Consider the following 18,101-nt stretch of genomic DNA (forward strand, 5'->3'; position numbering starts at 1 on the left):
ACACTGTGCCCTCCCACATCAATCACTTATTAATAAAATGACCTACACTCAGATTTTATGGAGAAAAATTTTTTAATTGAAGTTCCCTCATTTCAGGTTACTCTAACATATAACTGTTAAAATATAACCATTCCTTTCTTGTTCTTCTTAAAGATCATACATGAATATTAACATTGCAATGTTAAGATTTCCAAATTTTAAAATCCACTAAAAAAATCAATCTCTTTCAAATATCTATTCTTTTTTAAAATCCAAAGCCTTTTTAAAATCTAATATTTCTTTTAAAATTCAAAGTCTCTCAATAGTGGTCTCTTATGAAACTAAATATGAATTAAAGACTTTCTTTCTTTAGTTTGGATCTGAAATGAAGGGCAGCTCCACTCCAGATATTTTGCTGATTTTTGGTGGTCATTTTATGGTACTATCATCTCTAAAATATTGGGGGTCTCTTGCTATAACTGGGTTACATTTTCACTAATAGGCTCCCCTGTACTCTCTTCTTGTTACCAAACTCTACTTTAAACCTCAGCTGCTTTTCATGACCGCATTATGCCATCAAAATTAGAATGACCTGTGACTCTCACACTACTAAGTTGAGCAGCAAGTCCAATGTACAACTGTAGTCACCTCTGGAACAGTGCTCCTGGAACCTTTCGAGGAACGATCCCCAAAAGACTTTTCCTCAAAGAGGCCAGTATCCTTTTAATGACCACTCATTTCTTAGCTCTAATTGACCAATATCAATTGTCCTAGTCAATCAATTGTTTTTCTTTTATATTTTGTTAATCATGGGTTATGTGTGAATCACAAAATTGATTAAGTTAGCTGATGTTTCTAAAGCTCAACTTACCAAAACAAGAGGTTCTTAACTCAAAACATGCAGCAGCACCAAAAAAGCCTTTAAGGAACTGTCAGACTTCCATAAAAAGATCAGAAGCCAGGCCTCCATTATCTGTTTTGTATTCAACATTGTTTTCTTCCAAAAAAAAAAAAAAAGCTCATCAAGAAAGTCTTCTGTCTTGTATTATCAACTGTGAATATGCAGTCATCTATACAAATGCAAAAGAAGTTTCCATCCTTTCCCTCTGTCCCCCAGAAGAGAACTATCTACACAGAAGCCTTTGAAGAGAACTCCTAACAATTGTGATAGAGATTGACCTGTAGTTTTTTTTTATAGTCGATAAACTTATGGCAGGGATGGGAGTGGGGAAGGACTTAGTTTTCCTTAAGGGATAGAGAGTTTGACCGTTCTCCAGCGAGTATTGTGCAAGACAAATTGGACATGGTTATCATTCTTTCCTTTTTTCCTTTTCATTCTTTTTCTTTAAGGGAGGTTACAAGGGAGGGGGTAGACCTAGGAAGACTGGGAAGTAAAGGTGATCATAGTGCATGAAGGAAAACTTCCAATCACTCAAAGGATTTAAAAAAAAAGCAAAACAAAAAATACAAAAACAAAGCGACAAACAACTCAAAATAAGGAAAAACAGCAGTAATAATGAACAAACAAAAAATAAAGAGCAAAAATCCCAGTTCACCAAAAGCCCTTCCACAATCCTTCCAAAAATTGTATGGTTAGGTATGCCACACCAATTCCCTACTCCCAGTACCAATTTTATCTTAAATAGAGTTTCTATTACTATGATGAAAAACAATAACCAAAGCAACTGTGAAGGAAAGGACTCGTTTTGCTTGCAATTTCTTATTATTTAGTGAAGAGACTCAGTATAGGAACTCAAATAGGAGAGGACTTGGAGGTTGGTGCTGATGCAGAGACCACATTGGCATGCAGCTTGCTAACCTACTCCTCATGGCCTCCTCATCCTTACAGAACCCAGGACCCATGGTTGACATCACCCCCAGCAGGCTAGGTCATCACCTAATAACTAATTAGGAGAATGTTCAATAACTGGATCTTATAGAGGCATTTCTCACTTGAGGGTCCTTCCTTTCAGATGGCTCTAATTTGTATCAGGTTGATATAAAACTAGCCAGAACATTCCCCTTCTAGATATTATGGAAAGTGAGTTTTACACTTAGTTAATGTTCCTTTCTTTCTTATTCATAATGACTTTTCTAGTTGGGGTTATTATTTCTGTGATGAAACATTATGACCAGGGCAACTTGGGGATAAAATGGTTATTTTATTTATACATCCACATCAAATTTATCAGTGAAGGCAGTGAGGATAGACTCTAGGGATAGCAGGAACGTGGAGGCAAGAGCTTACTCAGGAGGCTATAGAGGGAGTTGCTTATGATTTGTTTCTCTACTTGCTTTCTTTAGATCCCTGCATCACAACCCCAGGGATTGCCCCAACCACATTTGTTAGACAGTCCCCATCAATCATTAATTAAGGAAATGCCCTTCAGGTTTTCCTACAGCCTAATGTTATGGAGGCATTTTCTTAAGTGGGATTCCCTCCTCTCAAATAAATTTGAGTTGACATAAAACTGTCCAACACAATATCCAAGTTTGTGTTGGAGTACTCATCCATTGGCAACCTTAGGAAGAAATTGCCAAAACATACATGCCAAGCAACATTATTCAGAATTAGTAAGAAATTTTTCATTTGCCACAATGAATCTAGATTCCTTTTAGCTCAGTGGGGAAATTAACCATAGAAGGAAAGCCATGTGTATGTTATTCCACTTACCTAAAGTGTCTTAAAAAAAACTACAAAAAACAAACAAACAAAAATCCTTCAGGCCTGCTACTGGTAAGATATTCATTGCTAGGACTTTAGTGGAGAAAATGGGAGAGGTGATTCAGAAGATACACAATATCACAGTCCAGAAACTTTCTGTAGAAGCCCTTCAGGAAATACTGAAATAATAAGCAATTAAGGTGTTTAAATACATTTGTTTTTAAAAACTTTTTACTTTAATCTTTGACATTATACTACAATTGCATTTTTCTAAGCCTCTATGTATACAGCGTTGCTTTCTTTCTAATCCATAGCTTTTCTTTTATTAATTTCTTATTATATTTATGTGCATGTGCACGTGCACACACACAAACACACACACACACACACACACACACACACACACACACACACACACACGTGCACAAAGAACCATGGATGTTTTAAAAGATGTTGGATGTATTTTTGTTGTGTTGATGATACCCACGCACACATTTAAAGAGGCAAACCAAATATGCAGTAATTTTTCTATCACTTACACCTTAATAAAAATATTAAGTAACCCTGAAGAAATAAGAACAGAGCCATAAATGTAGAGTCATACATAAAACAATAGCAGTGGAAAACCCAAAGAGTTTAGAATACTTAAAGAAAAACAGAAATGTAGTTGGTTAAGTACAAACACAATAGAGAAATCTAAAGAGAAAATGGGATGTCTTCTAAGACATGGCTTTTCTAATTGCCTTCCTAGTCTAACGAAATGTTTTTAGTCTATAAAAACTATATCCTATGGTGAGTTTCCTTCCTTTTAAATAAGTGACAATTTGCTTTTTTAAAACTATAAAGACACATTTTCTGAAATCTTCCATTTTTGCTTTTCTTACATCATTATTTGTAAATTGTCTCCGTATAACTTGGTCCTTTTCCAAATTCTCATGTTTGGCGACCACCACATACACATTTGACACATCTCAATGCCTCTATTTTAAAATAAAACTCAATTATATTGTTATAACTTGATAATGGCAAGTTTTATGGTCCTTCCTAATTTTATCTTAATCTATTCATTTGTGCTGTATGCTTTTCACTCAGTTATAGAATAGGTGACTCATTCATACACTTCATTATCAGATAGCAATAATCTAATTCAAATTATTGCCTATTAGAATGTTGGATAATTAAGAACCTATAATCTCAGATATTTTGTTCACAAAAAGCATACTTTTGTATTATTGGTATATTTTAAGTCTTAAAATTGTGATATGACTGTTCATAAAAAAGTAATATAGGTTTGAAATAAATTTCTTAGCATTGATAAACATGATTAAGAAAATTATATTTGAGATACAAACATTTGGTCATCACTTCAAAGTGTATGCTGCTAACATAATGGATGGTTAAGGCTCACAAAAAGCATTGAATCTCAAACCCAAAAAACAACTACAGTATTTAAAATAATATAAAATCCTATGAAATGGGTTAAAATCTGAAGAAAAATAAAACAAGAGATTTTCCTTTTCTGTATTGATTTTAGCAATGTGTCTTATTCACAATTGCATAAGTGCTGTCTGTTAAAAGACTATAGTAACTATTGGGTTTTTAAGATCCTTTAGAAACGATCACATTAATATTGGCTATGTTCGTTTTGTCCTCTTTTGCACAGTCCAGCATGCCGATGTATCTTAAACTTCCTTTTTAATGGATATTCACTGTCACTCTCCCCTGTTGATTTCCTTGTGTTTCTTTCATATCATGTCACTCAGAAATATCCCATGCAGTCATGCAGCTTTTAGCTATCTCCTCATGGACAATCAGTTTGCTGGATCTCTGTTTCTGGGTAACAGTTTTGTTAGCATTTCCTGTGTGAGGAAATTCTTTTGTTCCAGTTTATAATTGGCTCCCTAGCTGTATCATTTGACTCTCGAGTATTTCCCAAAGTGCTATGGGTTTCTTGGAATTTTCCAGTAGCTTTAACAGATGCTCTTACTCTTTCTCTCTCTTTGTTCACTGCCTTTATTAAATGAAGTTATAAATGAAAGATATCCTTTCTGCTGTCATCATGATTCATCCTAGCTAGGAAACTGATCTGAGCGATTTTGTTCTTTACCATTTCTAAGTAGAAGGTGAGCCTCCTGGTCGTTCTGAATTCATATTGATTTCACATTTGTATCATGAAGGATGTAACTGATATGGTTCTTTAGAAAAAAATTGTACAGAGCTTTTTTATTGATGGTTTGCTTGAAATCAACTAATTTTATTACAGTATGTACAATTCTACAGAATTACAGAAATGTAATGCACTTTCATAGGTAAAAATAGTTGATACATATTATATCAGAAAAACTGGATTCTTGATTATATGTGCTTAAGAATATTGCTTTTCTCATGTCTAACTAGAGTACAAATCATTCTTTGAGTTTTGTTGAAACGGGGACAAATTTTTCTGTGTCATTTCACTCGTGTAGTGAAATTCATCAATTCTTTTTTTCCAGCTTTAGTAGGTATGATTCCTTTTTGAAAAGATTTCCCAGATTCTGTCTGATTCTTTAACCACTTTTCCTCATTTACTTTGGCTCACTTAACAGTTACTGGTTTATTTTAATAGTTACTGGTGAAATTGTGCATTTGACAATATAGTAATCTTAGCCATGGAACCCATGTCAGGATCATCATCATTATTATCATTATTATTATTGGGTATAATAATAATAATAATAATAATAATAATAATAATAAACTCTTTCAGCTTGGAGTTGCTATATAATTTTAAATTATTTTAATGCTACATGTAATCATTTGTGTCCTGAGGTTTAAATTCAAAGCATTCTATATTCTAAGGAGGTTGACTATTGTTATGAATTATTTGATATATATATATTTCATTTGAAATATGTTTTAGATTGAGTTTAGTATTCATATTTTAAAAGTATAAAAATAATATCCAGAAACCCATTAGAATGCCCCTGCTTATTTTCAGAGAAACCTTTTCATTTGCTGGTTTATGACCACAGATACTTAAAAATCATTTGCATCCACATATCCTAATTATAAGTAACAGCAGATGAAAAAATTAAGGAGGCTCATTTCTTTTATTATGACATAAAATAGGACATGCTCCAAAATCTTAGAGCATTTAAGACTTGGAAATAAAGTTAATGATTTTACTAAATCATACAAATTCATTTACTAATTAGAAGACTTTGAAGAATGTACTTTAACTATCGTGATCAAGGCGATGCAGCTAGTTAGATAGTGGTGTATTAGGGTTACCCATTTACTTTTAGAGTATGTCCTGCTCCTTTCCATGCTGGTGCTGAATTTGTGCCATCATCATTTAGTTAACAGACATTAATGATGACTTTTATAGATATGCTGTTGATGAAAATAAAGTCATATGAAAGAAAATACCTAGCTGATGCATTTAATAAGTTCCAGTAACTATCTTACAAATATTTAATTTGTCCTTATTGAACATTAACCTTTCATTAAAAATATGCCTCCAATATATTGAACATACCATAGATATAAAAATGTAGAAATTTTATGAAAGAAGATTATGATGAGGACAAAATTGCTTTAATTTTCTTGGTTATAGTCTCCTTACACTTCTTACTCTTTAACCCTTTCCTGTAAATGGCAACATGTGAAAATTTAGGTGTAAAACTAGTTGAAAATATGTGTGATATCATAAAATTAAAATAAAGATGTTGAGATCAACGTAATTAGAAGACAAATTTGAATAATCATTCAGGAAATCTTTTTCTAATTTTCTGAGGAACCTCCAGATTGATTTCCAGAGTGATTGTACCCGTTTTCCATCCCACCAGCAATGGAGGAGTGTTTTCTTTCTCCATATTCTCATCAACATATGCAGTCCCTTGAGTTTTTGATCTGAGCCATTATGATTGGTGTGAGGTGGAATTTCAGGGTCCTTTTGATTTGCATTTTCCTGATGAGTCTTATTGGATTGTTGTTTGTATATAATCATTTTTAATGTTGTGATCTTGTTGTGTGAGCGTGTGTGTGTGTGTGTGTGTGTGTGTGTGTGTGTGTGTGTGCATTTCTTGGGTCTTTTTTTCCTTTTTAAGGTTTGTTGGTTTACATAATTTTATTTAAAGAATGAAAGAAAGGATATGGTGTTGTTTGGGTGGGGAAATGTGGAGGATCTAGGAGAATTTGTAGGTGAGAAAATTTTTGATTGAAATATATATTTATATTTTTAATTAAAAATCAAAATAGAATGAAAATTTATTAGCCCTTATCTGATTTGTTTATGAGGTTCATTACAAAGTGTATTCATAACAAATGTGGTATATAAGGTATGTGTGTTTTTGTACAAGTAGACATTGGAGGTTGATGATAAGTATCATGATTTATGAGTCTATACCCTATTATTTTAATACAAGAAATGTCAATGAATCTATAGCTAGCCCAAAAGACAGAAACTAGAGTGAGAATCCCATCTGTTTCAATCATCCACAATCCTTGGATTATGGAAAACTTGCTCTATATCACATCATTTTTCCTTCTGCATCTGTGTTTTTGTTTTTAATTTTCAAATTATATTATAAATTACATTACCCCTTCACTTATTTCTAAATGCAATTTTCTCGATTTTTTAAAAGTTATTTATATGTGTGTTTTTATATATGACCACTTGGAACTGGACAATGAATTGTTGTTCTCTTTCCTGGGAAGAAAACCTCACTCACTTCCAGTTTTCTTTAATTGCACATATTTCATTGTATAGGATTAAGGCCTCAGGAGATTTTTTTCCTCTCAAGTTTTGTTTATTCACTGATGTCATCGTATTTTAGCTCGTTTGGTTAGTCATATTGGTGTGAGATGATATGTATAGCTTCTGACATTAATATAGGGCACCACCCTACAGCAAATACCCTGATCCTCTGGCTCTCAAAGTCTTTCAGCTCCCTCTTCCTCAATGGTCCCAGAGCCATAGTTGCAAGAGTTTTATAGATGCATCCATTGGTGCTGTGTTCCATAACTCTGTATTTTTATTATTTGGAGTCTTCCGTTGTAGTACCTGCCTGGGAATCATATGATTAAATATTTACCTAAAGAAAAAGCTATAATCTACACAATTCTGTATATAAATATACATATAGTTGAAAAAAAAACCTTTTTATCCTGATTGGCAATGTTTCCTTTCAGAGTCAAAAATGACTTTAAAAACACCCAAATAACAGACATGGAAGCCATCTTTTCAGTTGTTGGTCATTGTTTTCCAAGAAATTCCCCAAACGTGCAGCATATTGTAATACTTCTAATGATATCATGTTCTTCAGAAACAGGGCCCAATGATGTCTGAGCTAGAAATGACTGGACTCCCACAGGCTTTGTACCATGGCACCAGAAGTCACCATCCAGATATCTCAAAGAGTCAACCAACCAGTCACGCACAATTACGAAGTTTGTGATCACATCAATACATTGCATGACCTAGTGACCCTAAGGATACAGTAATGGCAGACATACATAGTAGTAAGCAGCAGCTCTGTTCTGGAACGTAAGGCCCACTTCACAAGAATAAAACACCTCTGCTACTGGAAACCTCAGCACTCACTGTTAGTGAAGTCATTGTTACAAAAAAAGAAGTGAGAAACATTAAATTATTGAACCAGAACCAGCATAGTCTCTAAAAATCTATAAACAATTGTCCTTTATCCACAGTTGATTGTAGTCTTTCCTACTTCAGGAAATATCTCTTTGCAACAGACTGGGTCCACCTACCGTAATGTATGGTGCTGGCATATGAATTCAGATGCTAGTGCTTTAACATAAAGGTTTCTAGTGGATGAGTCATTTCCCCAGTCCAGGATGATCTTGTTTGTTTTGTTTTTAAGAATGACATTCACAAACCACAACTATAGGGAAGCCTCAATAAATAAAAGTCAAGTGCATGTCTCAGTACAAAAACTTACTTTCTGTTACACCTGACTATTTGGGAGCAATTAGTTAGATATACAAGAAATAATTATGATATTATATCCAAACTCCATGATAATCCTAGGTATAGTGCGCCATGGATTTAAGGATCAGCTTAATTTTGCCTGTAGGTTTCCTATGCAGACAAAACTATTGATTTGTTAAACTGGGCATTTTAAAATTCTAAACACTTCTTAGAATGTGATGTAGCTTACTTCTGATAAGCAACAATTTGTTTAAAATACCAAATATATTATCAAACTGCCCTTTTTCCTGTTTTGACGTGTTTGCTTTATCCAAACTCTATAAGTTTTGTTACAGTTGGCTAAGCTTTATTTTGACTCTGCATGACACAAGGCCACAGTGCTGCCACCAAGAGGACAGATGGCTATACAGGAATTTGTTTCATATTTGCTGTGCCTTGAAGACCCCATGATGCCAATTCTGTAGACAGGATCTTCATGAAGCTCACCTCAAGCTGAGATTCTATGGCCTCTAAAATGAAATACTGGCCATGACCAAATATTGAACTAGCATATAGGACTGGTGGACGTGTTAGATGAACATACTGAAAGTTAAAACACCGATCAACAACAAATATTTTTGTTGAAGAAAGCAGTGTTATTGTATAACTCATATGCTCTGACTATCAAAGTGCTTTACAAGCTACCCATCCAAGAGATGGAAAAGATGTGTTTCTCAAGTTATGCTGAGTAAGTACAAGTTTTCTCCAAAGAAAGAGAAAAAAACAACATAATCAATGTCAATTTTAAATAATTCTCTGGAAAATTCAAGATTAATGATTCCAAAATTGTTTTAAGTTGCTAAGAGAACACTCAGATTACTATATTTGGAACAATAAACAGGCTAGAGCACAATAAGGTTCCTATTCTAAGAAAACATTTCAAGTTAATACTAGTGTGGCAATTGTAACCAAAAAAAGTATGCTAAAATAGTTGTCTTAATGCGTACAAAAATTTGCTTTCCATCACACCTGATTATTTGTGAGCAATAAGTCAGATAGATACATAGGGCAGTATTATGGTGGTACTCCAAATACATACATACATACATACATACATACATACATACATACATACATACATGCAAACATACATGCATCTTCTCTCTGTAGGTTTCTGTATCTCTCCATCTCTCTTTCTCTCTCTGCATATGCACATAGAAACACACACACACACACACACACACACACACACACGTCACCTTTTAAGTTTTGCATTAAGCATATATTTAAATTACTTCACTTACACAGATTAGGAAATGCCAACAAAACAGCAATAGAAGCTCTCAGCCTCAATATAGGAACTCACAGAACAGTTTAACATAGAGATATTTACACACATGTCCAGACCTAAGTCATGATTTGTTCCATATTTTCCAATTATCTTAGCAGGACAATCAGAACAAGAACAGGACATGTTGTAAGGCTTACCTTGGAAATCCTCAACATTTATATGTTACTTTTCTTGTGAATATGGGTAAGCCAAGACAGTTTAAAGGTCAAGGCACAGGATATAGACTCAAATCTCATTACTGGAATCTAGAACAGACTTTGTTTCTCACTAGAATATCAATCCATCATCCTTACCTGTAACACTCTCTACTACTAACCTTCCAGGTCTGATATTTGTTCTGACCTAAATATCTAGCTCTTGAACTCTGGTCACACTTTAAGCCTACATTCCCCTGGTTATGATATATTTAGAGTGGTTTCCAAGTAACTGAACTTTTGCCCTATATCTAGAAATATCTTTTTCATTATAACTGCAGAGAGGAGTATGTCTGAAATACTGGGAAGGGAAGTAAGCAATGTGAGAAAACACTTTTTAGTTTGATTGTTTACAAAGCACATCCAAGTAATGTACATAGATGATTGTGTATCTTACAAAAGGACTACAGGGTCTTGGAGTCTATGGATGAAGTACACTGGTATATGTTACTTTGGTCTGACACAAGCATAAACCTGGAAGAAATGAACATGAATTTTTTTGACATTTTTCACTATATCATTATTACATGTAAACTTGAACTGATAGACTTTGCAAAAGTACATAGTATAATTAAAGTTGTTTTGGCATAATAATAGCTCTAATGTATTATGATTAAACACAAAAACACATATATTATATATGTTGGGTTATCTCTTATAGAGCCAGGTGAGTGATCTAATGACAGTTCTACTACTAGGAAGATAGATACTAAAAAGAATCACATAAGGATTCTGACTCTTATTTTTAAAAAAAAATTATTAGGTATATTTCTTTATTTACATTTCAAATGTTATTCCCTTTCCAGGTTTTCTGTCCATAACCCACCATCCCCTCTACTCCCCCACATAGGTGTTCCCACCATACATCCTCCTTACTGCCTCCCCAACCCCCGCCATATTACCCTGCACTGGGGCTCCAACCTTGGCAGGACCAAAGGCTTCTCCTTCCACTAGTGCCCCAACAAGGCTATTCTCTGCTACGAACTCACCTTTAAAAGGATTTAGTTATAATGCAAAATACTTAATAATCCAATTTTCTCAGGAACCACCAAATTGATTTAAAAGGTGATTTTACCATCTTGCAATCCCACCAGCAATGAAGGAGTGAACTTTTTTGTCTACATTCTCACCAGTATCTGTGGTCACCTGTGTTTTTTATCTTAGCCATTCTGAATGGTGTGAGGTGGAATCTCAGGTTTGTTTTGATTTGCATTTCTCTGATGACTAAGGATGTTGAACATTTCTTTAAGTGCTTTTCAGCCATTTGAGATTCCTCAGTTGAGAATTTTTTTGTTTAGTTTTGTATTACATATTTCCATAAGGTTATTTACTTCTCTGGAGCCTAACTTGAGTTCTTTCTATATTTTGGATATTAGCCCTCTATCAGATATAGGTTTGGTGAAGATTCTTTCACAATCTTTGGGTTGCTGTTTTGTCCCATTGAATTGACAGTTTCCTTTACCTTACAGAAGGTTTTCAATTTTATGAGGTCCCATTTGTGCATTGTTGATCTTCAGTTTAGGAAATTTCCCCCTGTACCTACCTGTTCAAGGCTTTCTCCCACTTTCTCTTCTATTACTTTCATTGTATCTGGTTTTATGTGGAGTTCCTTGATTCACTTGGACTTGAGCTTTGTACAAAGTTATAAGAATGAATCAATTTGCATTCTTTTACATGCAGACTGCCTGTTTAACCAGACCCATTTGTTGAAAAGGCTGTCTTTTTTCCACTGGATGATTTTTAGCTCCTTTGTCAAAGATCAAGTGACCATTGGTATGTGGGTTCATTTCTGGGTTTTCATTTCTATTGCATTGATCTACTTGCCTGTCTCTATACCAATACCATGCAATTTTCATTATTATTACTCTATAGTACTGCTTGAAGTCAGGAATGGTGGATCCCCTAAAAGTTCTTTTATTGTTGGGATAAGTTTTCACTGTAATTCCCATTCAAACTGAAAATATAATTTATATTTATATTTACCCTCTTTAAAAAGACCTTGGAATGCACATATAAATGAATAAAACACCAATTATAAGAAGTAAGTAATGAGAATATATGAACGTTAAATTGAGTTTTAAATATTCTTTTTGAGAAGAAAAGCTTAGCTAAAGTTGAAAAATTTAACGTTAGAAATGAGTTACATTGATTTATCATAGTATATTTTTTGATTTGATGTCCTTTATAAAGGCAATGAATGAATTTAATAATTTATTGAAAATCCAAAATTTTGTATTAGTATTCATGTGTATATTTTCATTATTACATTGTACTATATTACAGAGAAACCATACCTTACGTGGTAACCAATAGACATTATATTCCTGAACATTGATTCTTAACTTTGTAATGTGTCAACTGTCAAGCGTACCAGCTATCATCTTCTTAGGCTTTGATCTTCTTTCTTTGTAAGCAATATTTTCTTTAATTTTCACAAATCTCTGGTGGAGTTGCTACCACTGTTTTCCAGATGATTTCCTGAGTTTATTTAGTTTGATTTGTCAAGGTTATTCAGCTATCTTGTCAAAAGGGACTCCACACTTAATCTTTTGTTTCCAACCAATAGCTTTCCATATAGTCCTCAGATATTATAATTAAGCTTTAATCAAAATTACAGTTAAAACTACAATTTCCCACAAGAGACTTCACCTACCAACTTTAATTTTGAACCAATTTTATAGGAGACCCCAAACATAGGTATATATAAAGGCAGATACTACAATCAGTCATGAGGGATCTTGGTTTTCTAATACTCAAGGTACTTATACTCACATGAATGCATTATTTTGGTTGATAACTTGTCTACATCTGAAATTAACTAAAACCTGAGCTGCTGGGCACTCCTATAAGGGACTTTTCTGAACAAATTGACTAACGTTAGAAATACATGGCAAATATAGGATATGCTTTGCTGTTCAGCCTTTAAAAAGGAAGTATAGAAGAAGGAAACTTCTTTTTGCCTGCTTCTCCCCATTCTTATTTGCAAATTTATTTATTGTGGTGATGTAACACTACATTGATGATATGAGGACCAATTTATTTAGTTGTCCAATATAGATTGAAGACCATCAGCTCTCCAGGAATCACGAGTATTTTCAATACCAGACTGGGAGTAGTGATACATTCAAAGTGGGCTGGCTAAGTATAGAACATTTATGCACTGAAGTGTAAGACCACCATTGTCGGGCTACTTGGGACATAACTGAAATAAATCCTTGTTTAATATATACTTTAATTATATGGATTATGTCCTCTAAGACCTCCTAAGAGCAAGCGTCTTACACTGTTATATGTATAATATAAAAAGATAGTAGGAATGTTAGTCAATGTTTATTAATCATTAACTATGTATTAAAGATGCTAAAGTTTATACATATTAAATGATATACTCACTGCAGGTTCTGATTTGCTCAGGAATGCACTGCTCAATATGTGTCATTTCATGATGAGAAAATGTCTAAGATTAAATCACGTAGAATAAAAATGTATATGAAATATTTTATCATTTCCAATATCAATAGAAAATTCCCTCTCTGTTTATTCAAATTTGAATCCTGTCACCACTGGCTTGGTCTCTTACCACTCTTGAGAACAAATATCTTTTCTCATTTGCCATTAACCTTAGACTTAATGTGGCTAAGACTCATTCCCATTAATGATTGTTTTGTTATTTACAATGGTACCATCTTGCTTTCTGTTAATGTTGTACTTCCATTTACTTTGCATTTCTAGGTATTTATTTTATGGAAGGATATGTGTGCTTTGCTTTGTCTGTTTAGGGATGATTCAAGTCAGTAGGAAAAATTGAAAACAAGCAATGAAAACTACTGCTAGTAAAAGCAAACAAAGATAATCTATGAAGGTATGAGAAGCCAGAAGTACTTCATAGTGCTTCAAAGGAATGAGCATTTCCACAACATGTCTTCATGTGGAGAAGGTGAAGACATGTAAAGCAGAGGTTTCTTCATTTTAGTGTTAAATTTTCTTTGCAAACCCTATAACATTATGATATTGCTAATTTGGTTGCATAAAATGATTTGGTTGTAAGGAGTGCTCCTTAGTCACATAAAAATGCATGTTGTATAGAGGATATATATTAATTCCTAGTAAACATTCCCTTGCATTATACATTCTAACTTATATTTGAACAAAGCTCTCCGGGTTTCTATTGTTCAGCATTACAATAGATTTTATAGCACAGCTGAAAGCATTTTTGTAGTGCAGTAATGGCAGCAGAGTCAATTTCCTCATTTGTGAAATAAGACATAACTCCGAAAGAGGCAGCAGCATTATCACAATGACCAGGATGTGAGGAGAATATCACAGGGTTACTTCTACAGCTCATGTGACTCATACATTTATATGCAAGCTCTTAGATTTCTCTAAGCCACTGCGGAGGCATTTTGTATGAATACAGAACTCTAAAAGAAACAAGGGACTGCTGTTAAGAGGACAGTTTGAAATCATTAACTGGCATGCTGGCATGGTTAGTGCCCTGGTGGAGGGGTTGGGGTAGAGGGGGTAGAAGGTGATGAGCTTAATGACTTAGTTTCATGTTGACTTGTGTTGAAAATTCTGATTATCAAAATGCTTTAATGTCCAGATCCTTTCTCAGGAGTACATTGTGCTTATCCAAACTATGGCACTAAAACTCTATCAATGAGCATATAAGTACACTACTTGACCCATCATCACTTTATGTATTCATCAAGCTATATTATAGGTCGTGATACATTATAAAAATCTCCTTCTAATCAAAAGTTTAGAGGTTCAATTTGAAAAAAAATCCCATAAGATAGTATTTAATAAGGTTAATTTAGTATGATTATGAGAAAAGCACTGTTATGGAGGTGTAAAGATATCATAATACCACTGTCTTATAAACTTATTTTAAATCAGAAAAGGGTCAAATATCTCTCATTCCTTTATAATTCATTCTAATAACTCAAAATATGGAATGTTTATTATATTCAGCACACTTATACCTGCACTGCTGTAGGTGGCATGTTTAAAGAAGAAAATTATTCAATATATATATATGTATATATATGTATATATATGTATATATATGTATATATATATGTATATATGTATATATATGTATATATATGTATATATATGTATATATATATATATATATATATATATATACTTTAACTTGAAATGTGGGAAAATAAAAATAATTCATAAGGCCACACCATATATGATTATTTGAACCTGTAACAAAGAAATGTAAAGTAAGTTCATAATATTTCTGGCTGTCAAAATACAAGTAAGGATACTACAAATTTGAAAATATATATTCAATACATGCCATCTTCATGTGAGCCAATCATCAAACATAAATACACAGAAAGTGAATCCAGATCTCTTGGTGAGAAAAATAGCCATTACAAAATAAATTTTATTAACAAATTTTATATTGATTTTTGAAACAAAGATCATAGTGCATAGCATAAATTAAATAATGGACAGTAGTAGATAAGTCTCAGCAGAAGCATCAAATAAAATTGTATCACAAAGGTAATTTTCTTCTGTCTATGAAAAGGACCAGAAACTTTCACAATCCTAGTCAGAGATTAATCGTTGCATTTAGTCTAGGAATGGATAAGATACATTTTGATTACTTGAATGATGTACTGAGCTCCTCATTCTTAGATCACAGTGCTCAAATCCTGTGAATGCAGCCTTGATTGTAGATTCTGGAGCAGCTGAACATGGCTGTCCCTCATGCAACTTCCATTATCAAATTTGAGATACCTGAAATGGAGTGACACAAGGAATTGGCAATGTCATCCCAATGAGACCATGAGACCCTTGCCCCCAAAAAGTTACTCAAATTCCAGGGTCTTAGGTTTTGTTAACCTGAATAATTCTGCTTTTTTCTTGATTATGAAAACTAATAAGTCTCTTGTGGTGACACTGGATAACAGTGTTTTATTGTTGTTTGTTTCATTTTTTGCTTTTCTTGCTTTTGTTTGCTTTCTTTCAAAGACAACTCTGATTAACCAATTTAAATATAACCACCATATGTTACATAATTGCTATGATTTTTCTCAGTAGAATGGAAACACCTAACACTACACAGTTAAATATAGAATCTCTGACTTTTCGTAATGGCAGCAATGTGCGCTTCTTCAAGATTAGGTAAACAGTGTGAAGTAACTGACTGCCTGAATTAGCTTTGTCTTTGAATTCTGCAGTGGATTTGAATGGTAGTCGCCCATTTACTCTCCGTATAAGCATGCCAATGTAAAAGGAGAGAAGGGACTGAATTATTTACACATGTAAGTGGCATTTTAATTGTTCCTGAGTAGTCTTTTGAAATAATTAATGTCTGTAGCTTAGCATCTTGGACAACCTGACCAAGCATTCACTTATTTTAGTTTAAGTAAAACTGAAAATACAACATAAACATATTAAGGAAGAAAATTTGTATATTAGAAAACAAAAGAAAAGGTCTAGGCTCTCCTAAAGAGAATAGAAATGGAGTCCCTAAATCTAAAACAATGTCTAAATTCTTGTCTGATGAATAGGCATATTTAGTCATGTATTTATAAAGTTATATTCAAGCAATCTACAGAAAAAAATTAAATTTAATAAGTACTATAGGTTTATATGAAATTATAGATGAATCTTAAGTGATTGGAGGGATTCTACACTGCCCTACTGAGAAAAATCTCCTGTGTATTACTTTGTCCTCAGATTTCACATTAATGAAACCATAAATACCAAGAATATGCTTATTACCTACCCTTGTTATTACAAGTCATTGCGTTCCTTTAAACTAAAACAGTGGAGAATGCTCTAGAAGGGACTGAAGACAAAAACAAAAACAAAAAAAATGACTATGGACCTATGTTGGTTCTAGAACATTTGCATAGCTTTGCAAAGCTTAAGGTTCAATTCCTACTTCAACAAAATAAATAGCTACATTGCTAAGAAGATATATTAGCAAATTTAACACATACTATATCTCTGTTCAACTGATAGAAATCATGTTAAAATTGTCCAAGGCAACTTTTCAGATAATTAACAAATGTCTTATAAATCTTGAAAATTGTCTTTACGGAAAATGGCTGATAATAATAATGACATAATGCTTTGTAGATTTGGACATTGTACTATTCTTTTCTCTATAGTGTAATTTGAGTAAAAAGGTTCACAAATGCATTCAATGTGGAAATTAGGAGCATAGCAGCCACTGGAAACGTAATAATGAATCATAAGTCTTCAAATTGTTATACTCTGTGAATGATCACTATTTGACCCAACTGGCCTGAAATGGTAATGTTCAATCAGCTCCGACCAAAAACTTCCCTTGACTTATTTTCTGAGAATTCAAGTGCAATCTTGCTAATGTTTCTCACAAATGATCAAGAATAATCATTCAACATCACAGCAGATTAAAGTGACAATAACAATTTAGAATACTAACATACTAACAAAAATTAATAGGAAAACTCAAGGACAAGATGCCCATAAGGGCTGTTAAAATGTTGAGAAATTGTTCATTAATTAAACTGTGCACTGTTCATGAAGACCACACAAGTTCATATCCAATCTCACTCCTCACACCTACTTATAAGTCCAGGTTCAGGGAAGATATGTATGCACTGAACATCCTTTTCTGGTCTCTTTGTTTACTTATACTAAGGTTGCACACATACACACACACACACACACACACACACACACACACACTTTTACACTTTCAAAGAATTTGTAGAACATTAAAAATCAGCAAATGATGTGCGATTCTCCAGAAAACATTTGAAGTGGTTTTAATTTCCCATTTCTATTTGACCTTAGGGCTTCACAACAGATACGTGTATGATAGAGAGAAGTCTGATACCTGCTAGAGAACTGACAGAACATCTCACCATATTGCAAAGCCTCAGAAACTTTTATCTTCAAATGTTTACTTGATTTCTTGAGTAATAATTGACTCCTACATACTCATTGAACACAAATTGAATACCCACATAAGCAAAATATTAT

This window comes from Rattus norvegicus, chromosome 18, assembly GCF_036323735.1.
Source record: "Rattus norvegicus strain BN/NHsdMcwi chromosome 18, GRCr8, whole genome shotgun sequence".
Taxonomy (NCBI): Eukaryota; Metazoa; Chordata; class Mammalia; order Rodentia; family Muridae; genus Rattus; species Rattus norvegicus.